Raw genomic sequence first — 7555 nt, forward strand, 5'->3', positions numbered from 1 at the left:
TTGCATATTTGGGTAAAAGCTGTTTGATATCAGTGTCCAGGACAGTCTAGGATTAGAACTGTGACCACCAAGTAATGTGCAGCCTGAAGCATGTATCAAAGGAGGCAGCTGATATCAACTAGCAGGGTCAGTCCCATCTGACACTGTGGGGTCTCAGGAGCTGTTAGCACCAGCAGGCGACAGCCTCTTCAACTTCTCTCTTTGCTCCCATCCCTTGAGTCATTGAGGAGTTCTGGCAACATTAAATGCATAGCAACCAGACTCCCCAAAGTGCAGACTGGAGACAATCCCCCCAGTTTAATATTCTTGGAGATGTTTCAATAGGGGGCTCTGCAACGGAACTGTGGAAAGGGTACTATGTTCATTCAGCCAAGGAGACAGAGGGCTTCCCAATGTCCTTGGTTTGCAGGGCTGTTGTGTTTAAGAGCTCTGCTCTGGAGTCAGACTGCTTGGGTTCAAATCCTAACTCCATTATGTACCAGTTCTGCGATCCTAGACGAATTTCTTAACTCCAGTATGCTTTATTCCCTTCATCTATAAAAGCAGAGATAATTATCTACTTGTGCCAGTTTTAAAACTAATTCTTTGACACTCCTTTCATTGCGAGGTGGGGTCTGTTTCTCAGCCCCTTGAATCTGGGTGAGCTTCACACTACTTTGATGATGTGGTGGAATTGATACTACGTAACATTCACAGTTAGGTCAGAAAGACATGCAGCTTTCACCCACCACTCTTGGAATGTTCATTCTGTAAGGAACCCAATTACCTTAACATTGCCTTGCTGGACAGCCACTTGCAGGTGCTCTGATCAGTAGCCCCAGCTGAGTTTCCAGACAACCGTCAGCTTGGGCACTATCCTTAGATGACTGCGGTCCCAGCCAACATCTGACTGCAACTGCAAAAGACATCCCAAATTACAATGACCAACTCATACCCTCCCAAATTCCTAACCCACAAAATTGTGAGCTAAATATAATGTTTGCTTTATTACCACCATTAAGTTTTGGGATTTTTTTATAGTGCACAGGAGTAATAAGAACACTACTTATATCTTTATTATAAACATTTAACAATATATGTGTGAGACTTAGAACAATTTCTAGCATTATTAACATTCAATAAGTATTAATAGTTATTCTCCAGGTTAGAAACCATTGCATCAGTAGAATCTAAACTTTCTGCTTCTGCTTCCCTTTTAAAAATTTGGAAAACTAAGTATTAACTTCAACACTTTTAGGTATACAAACAACATTTTTCCTCATAAATTAAGTAGTCATGAGCCACATGATGACATTTCAGTCGATGACGTACTGCATACACCATGGTGGTCCCATAAGATTATGATGGTGCTGAAAAATTTTTATAACCTAGTGACATCATAGTTATCACAATGTTGTAGTACAACAATTACCTTTTCTATATTTAGATACACAAGTACTTATCATTGTGTTATAATTACCTACAACATTTAGTACAGCAGTATGCTAGACAGGTTTGTAGCTTAGTAGCAATAGGCTCTACCATATAGTCTAGGTGTGGAATAGGCTATACCATCTAGGTTTGTGTAAGTGCATTCTATGATATTCCCACAAGTATGAAATCATCTAGGGAGGCATTTCTCAGAAAGTAACCCTGTTGTTAAGGAGGGTTGCATGACTCTAGTTGCAAAGGATGCAACATCTAGCATATTGTACATAGTATTATTTTTAAATAAAGTGGTTACATCACTATCTTAAGTGTATCCAGTGAAATTTAAATCCCATAGCTATTTGATATCTATCATTATCCATTTTAAAAATTCATGAACGAGCTCTTCTTTAGCAGCTGGAAATTTAACGTTCTTCCTCTTTCTCCCTGAACTGTTTTTTTCCAGTCAATGTCTCACCCAGAATTTTATTTTAATATGTAATATTTGTATGCTTGACAGTGTCTTACAGATGACCCTGTCAAATAATTTTGATGCAATGAAAGTATTCATATAAATAAAAATTTAAATTATTTTTTATGACCATAAGATTAAGTGTTATCAGATATCTTAGGGATTGTGTCATCTTGACAATCAGACATAATTGATCAAATGCAGATTTTATAAATTTTGATAAACTTTGCTTAACATAAAAATAAATTTTTTTGAAAATCTGTCTTTTAATGGCTTGTATAGGGCTGTGATATTTTTTCTGAATTAGGTCATGTGTTCATGGAGGTATGTTATTTATTAGGAGACTGAGACAGGTAGGATTAAGCATTAATTCTATTCCCTTTATGTTTTCATTTTTAAAGGTATGTGTTGTGAGAAATCTTGTTTACATAAATAACTTAATGAAAATGGAATTTTTTTATTATAGTAAAATCATTCAGTTCTTTGAATGTCTTCTCAAATATACATAAAAATCACAGTGATGTGTCATTTTTAAATGATATATTTCATTGCTGCATAATAGATGTACATCAATTCAGGGTACATGTGATAATTTAATATATTCGTTTAATCTGTAAAGATCAAATCAGTGTATGTGGGACATCCATAACCTTAAATATTTGTCTTTTCTTTATGCTAGAACCATTGAAATTCTTCTCTTCCAGCTATTTTGAAATACACAATATATTATTGTAAACTATAGTACCCGTACTGATCTAATATTAGGTTAACGATACATTTTTAAATATAAACATAAAAATGATGATGTATCCACCCCCAGCTATGAGATGGAGAGCTTCTAGAAGGCTATGACAGAGGAGTGAAATGATCAGAGTTACATATTCGAAGGATCACTCTGGCTACGGTGCTGAGAGCAGGTCATTGGGAGTCAAAAGAAGAAGAAAAGAGGGTGATCTGGAAGCTATTGCGATGATCTCGGTGGAGATGAGGGTAGCTTAGAACGGGTTGGTGAACACTGGTGGTCAACGTGTATATATGTTTTGCAAGTAGAAAGGATAGGACTTCCTGGTTGATTGGTACAAGAAAAGTAATACAAAAGAATAAGGGGAGTTGAGAATGTCCCAAAGGATCGTGGCCTGAGCCACTTGCTAGGACTGAGAAGATGTAGGAGGATGAATTTTTCTGGGTAGGTGTGGAGTAATCAAAGGGTTGTTTTGTATTTTTTCACAGATTCACCATATTTTGATGCTCTTTATTTCTTCCTGAGGATACAAGTTTCCATCTATTATCATTTTCCACAATCTGAAGAACTTCCCTTAGCATTACATATCTAAGAGCAACAAATTCTTCTTTATCTAAAAATATCTTTCTTCAACTTCATTATTGAAGAATATTTCCTCTGGGTGTTTTTCTTTTCCTTTCAGCACTTTAAAAAATGTTTCTCATTGTCTTCTGGCCTCTATATTTTCTGATGAGAAGTCTGTGATCAGTCAAGCCACTTTGCCTTGTATGCAGTATGCTAGGTTTTGGGGGTTGTTTTGTTTTGCTTTTTTGTTTTCGTTTGTTTCTTTGGTTTTTGATACAGGGTCTTGCTTTGTCACTCAGGCTGGAAGTGGTCCAAACATGGCTCACTGCAGCCTCAAACTGCCAAGCTCAAGTGATCCTTCCAAGTCAGCACCCCAAGTAGCTGGGACACGTGCCACCACTCCCAGACTAGTTTTTATATGTTTTGTAGAGATGGGTTTTGCCATGTTGCCAGGCTGGTCTCAAACTCCCAAGCTCAAACAATCCACCTGCCTCGGCATCTCAAAGTGCTGGGATTACAGGCACAAGCCCCCATGCCTGGCTTAATATGTTGGGTTTGCTGGTTCTTTTCTGTGTTTTCTCTTTATCTTTGGTTTTGATCGGTTTGACAATAATATGCCTAGACTTCTCTTGTATTTATGTGCTTGAGGTTTACTGAGCTTCTTTAATCTGTAAATTTCTGTTCTTCACCAAATTCGGGAAAGTTTTGGGCACTATTTTTACAGTCTCTCTCTCTCCTCTCCCTAAGACCCCAATAACACATGTATTAGGTTTTTTAATATCGTTCCTCATGTACTTGGAGTTTTGTTCATCTTTTTCATTCTTGTTTCTTTATTCTTCAGATTAGATAATACTGCTGATCTGTCTTCAAGCTCACTTTGTCATCTCCATCCTGGTAAGTGCATTCAGTGACTTTTTAAAATTTTTCAAATAATGTATTAATCAGTTCTAGAATTGCCATCTGGTTATTTTCTATAGTTTCCATTATTCCAATGGGATTGCTTTTCTTTCATTCACAGCAAGTATATTTTTCTTTACCTCATTGAGCATAATTATAAAAGCTGACTTTAAAATCCTTATCTGTTCTTTCCTTTTCTAATTTCAGCATCCTGAAGCAATGTTCAACATGATGTTGGATTTCTCCCCTTAACATCAACAAGATATCTTAAATGCCGGTGGCAGGGCCAGAAACCTGAAATAGAAAGGTTTTGTTTTGTTTGATTTCCAGAAACTTCTGTTAAAATAGTAAGGAGAGAATTCAGGTTTATGGCCCTGTGGATTCTCAGAGGCAAGTCCGACCATGCTGTTTTCTTCTCACAGATCCCACCCTTTCTTCCTGGAAAGAAGACAGCCTTGGGTCCCAATGGGTGGGGCTTTGAAGAGTCCAGGAGTGGGAATTTCTAGAATTTGGAATAGATGGAATTTTCTGACATTTGAGTACAGGACCCAGGGATTCTTGGAGAAGAACTTGGTCACAGAGGAGTTTGACTGACCATAAAAATGAGTCCTGCAGAAGCACTTGATGATTAAAACTTGTTTAAAATCTTAGTTGCAACACACACTGATCTTGGATTTATGGAGAAAGATGCGGTCAGAAGAAATGATACATGTGTAACACTGATGAAATTTTAAAACTTGCCCAGGAAAATAAAGTGGATTTTATTTTGTTAGGTGGTGATCTTTTTCATGAAAATAAGCCCTCGAAGAAAACATTACATACCTGCCTCAAGTTATTAAGAAAATGTTGTATGGGTGATAGTCCTGTCCACTTTGAAATTCTCAGTGATCAATCAGTCGACTTTGGTTTTAGTAAGTTTCCATGGGTGAGCTATCAAGATGGCAATCTCAACATCTCAATTCCAGTGTTTAGTATTCATGATAATCATGATGATCCCATGGGGGCCCATGCACGCTGTGCCCTGGACATTTTAAGTTGTGTTGGATTTGTAAATCACTTTGGACGTTCGATGTCCAAGGAGAAGATAAACATTAGTCTGGTTTTGCTTCAGAAAGGAAGCACAAAGATTGCACTATATGATTTAGGATCCATTCCAGATGAAAGGCTCTATCGAATGTTTGTCAATAAGAAAGTAACAATGTTGAGATCAAAAGAAGATGAGAACTCTTGGTTTAACTTATTTGTGATTACAGGAGTAAACATGGAAGTACCAACTTCAGTCCAGAATAATTTTTGGATGACTTCATTGGTCTTGTTATCTGGGGCCGTGCACATGAGTGTAAAATAGCTCCAACCAAAAATGAACAACAGGTCAGGCGCGATGGCTCATGCCTGCAGTCCCAGCACTTTGCGAGGCCAAGGTGGGTGGATCATATGAGGTCAGGAGTTCAAGACCAGCCTAACCAACATGGTAAAACCCTGTCTCTGCCAACAATACAAAATTATCTGGGTGTGGTGCTGCATGCCTGTAATCCCAGCTACTTGGAAGGTTGAAGCAGGAGACTCACTTGAACCTGGGAGGTGAAGGTTGCAGTGAGCCGAGATCGTACCATTGCACTCTAGCCTGGACAACAGAAGTGAAACTCCATCTAAAAAAAAAAGAACAACTACTGTTTTATACCTCAAAACCTGGAAGCTTAGTGGTTACTTCTCTTTCCCCAGGAGAAGCTGTAAAGAAACATGTTGGTTTTCTGTGTAATAAAGGGAGGAAAATGAATATGCAGAAAATTCCTCTTCACACAGTGCAGTAGTTTTTCATGAAGGATGTTGTTCTGGCTAATCATCCAGACATTTTTTAAGCCAGATAATTGTGAAGTAACCCAAACCATACAAAGCTTCTGTGTGGCGAAGATTGAAGAAATGCTTGAAAATGCTAAACGGGAACATCTGGGTAATTCTCGCTAGCCAGAGAAGCCTTTTATACCACTGCGAGTGGACTACAGTGGAGGTTTTGAACATTTCAACGTTCTTCGCCTTAGTCAGAAATTTGTGGATCTGGTAGCTAATCCAAAAGACGTTATCCATTTTTCAGGCATAGAGAACAAAAGGAAAAAACAGGAGAAGAGATCAACTTTAGGAAATTTACCACAAAATCTTCTTCAGAAGGAACAACTTTAAGGGTAGAAGATCTTGTAAAACAATATTTTCAAACTGCAGAGAAGAATGTGCCACTCTCACTGCTAACAGAAAGAGGGATGGGTGAAGCAATACAAGAATTTGTAGACAAGGAAAAGAAAGATGCCATTGAGGAATTAGTGACATACCAGTTGTAAAAAACACAGCAATTTCTTTAAAAGCATCATATTGATGCCCTAGAAGATAAAATAAATGAGGAAGTATGTCATTTCAGAGAAAACAGACAAAAAAATACTAGTGAAAATGATGACATCCAGATCTCAATCAGAGGAACCTGCTTCTGCCTTTAGTGCTCATGACCTTATGAGTATAGATTTAGCAGAACAGATGGCTAATGACTCTGATGTTAGCATCTCGGCAGCAACCAACAAAGGAAGCGGCTGAGGAAGAGGTGGAAGAGGAGGAAGAGGACAGAATTCAGCATCAGAGGAGGGTCTCAAAGAGGAAGAGCAGGCACTGTTCTGGAGACTTCTACTCATGGCAAGAACTCAAAGACTACTGTGCCAGCGTCTAGAAATATGTCTATTATAGATGCCTTTAAATCTACAAGATAGCAGCCTTCCCAAAATGTCACTAAGAATTACTCAGAGGTGATTGAGGTAGATGAATCAGATGTGGAAGAAGACATTTTTCCTACCACTTCATAGACAGATCAAAAGTGGTCCAGCACATCAACCAGCAAAAACATGTCCCAGAGCCAGCTATTAAAAGGGGTTGATTTTGAATCAGATGAGGATGACGATGATAATCCTTTTTATGAACATTAGTTCTTTAAGAAGAAATAGTAGACAATATATTTAGTGGCACTGAGAAATTTGCAAGGTACAGGAAAAATCAAAACGTTGCAAGCTAAGAGTTTACAGTTTAAGATTTTAAGTATTGCTTCCTGAGCATGACTCCATAAGTAAGAAATTTCTCAGCTCAAGGACATATGCGATAGCATTGATTCACCTTGTTTTTTAACCAGGTTGCTATATTAAGAGCTTTGTGTAAATATCATTCTTCTTTTTGTTTTGTTTTGAGACAGAGTTTCGCTCTTGTTGCCCAGGCTGGAGTGCAATGGCACCATCGCCACTCACTGCAACCTCTGCCTCCCGGGTTCAAGTAATTCTCCTGCCTCAGACTCCCAAGTAGCTGGGATTGCAGGCACATGCTCCACCATGTCCAGCTAATTTTTTGTATTTTTATTAGAGACGACGGAGTTTCACCATGTTGGTCACGGTGGTCTCGAACTCTTGACCTCAGGTGATCCACCTGCCTTGGCCTCCCAAAGTGTT

At 38.4% G+C, this 7555-nt stretch overlaps 1 pseudogene; it reads left to right on the forward strand.

The window, feature by feature from the left end:
* The first annotated feature begins 4684 nt into the window (after positions 1-4684).
* Positions 4685-7079, forward strand: LOC111550135 (annotated as a pseudogene).
* Positions 7080-7555: the final 476 nt, after the last annotated feature.

The sequence above is a fragment of the Piliocolobus tephrosceles genome, chromosome 2 (assembly GCF_002776525.5).
Source record: "Piliocolobus tephrosceles isolate RC106 chromosome 2, ASM277652v3, whole genome shotgun sequence".
Classification (NCBI taxonomy): domain Eukaryota; kingdom Metazoa; phylum Chordata; class Mammalia; order Primates; family Cercopithecidae; genus Piliocolobus; species Piliocolobus tephrosceles.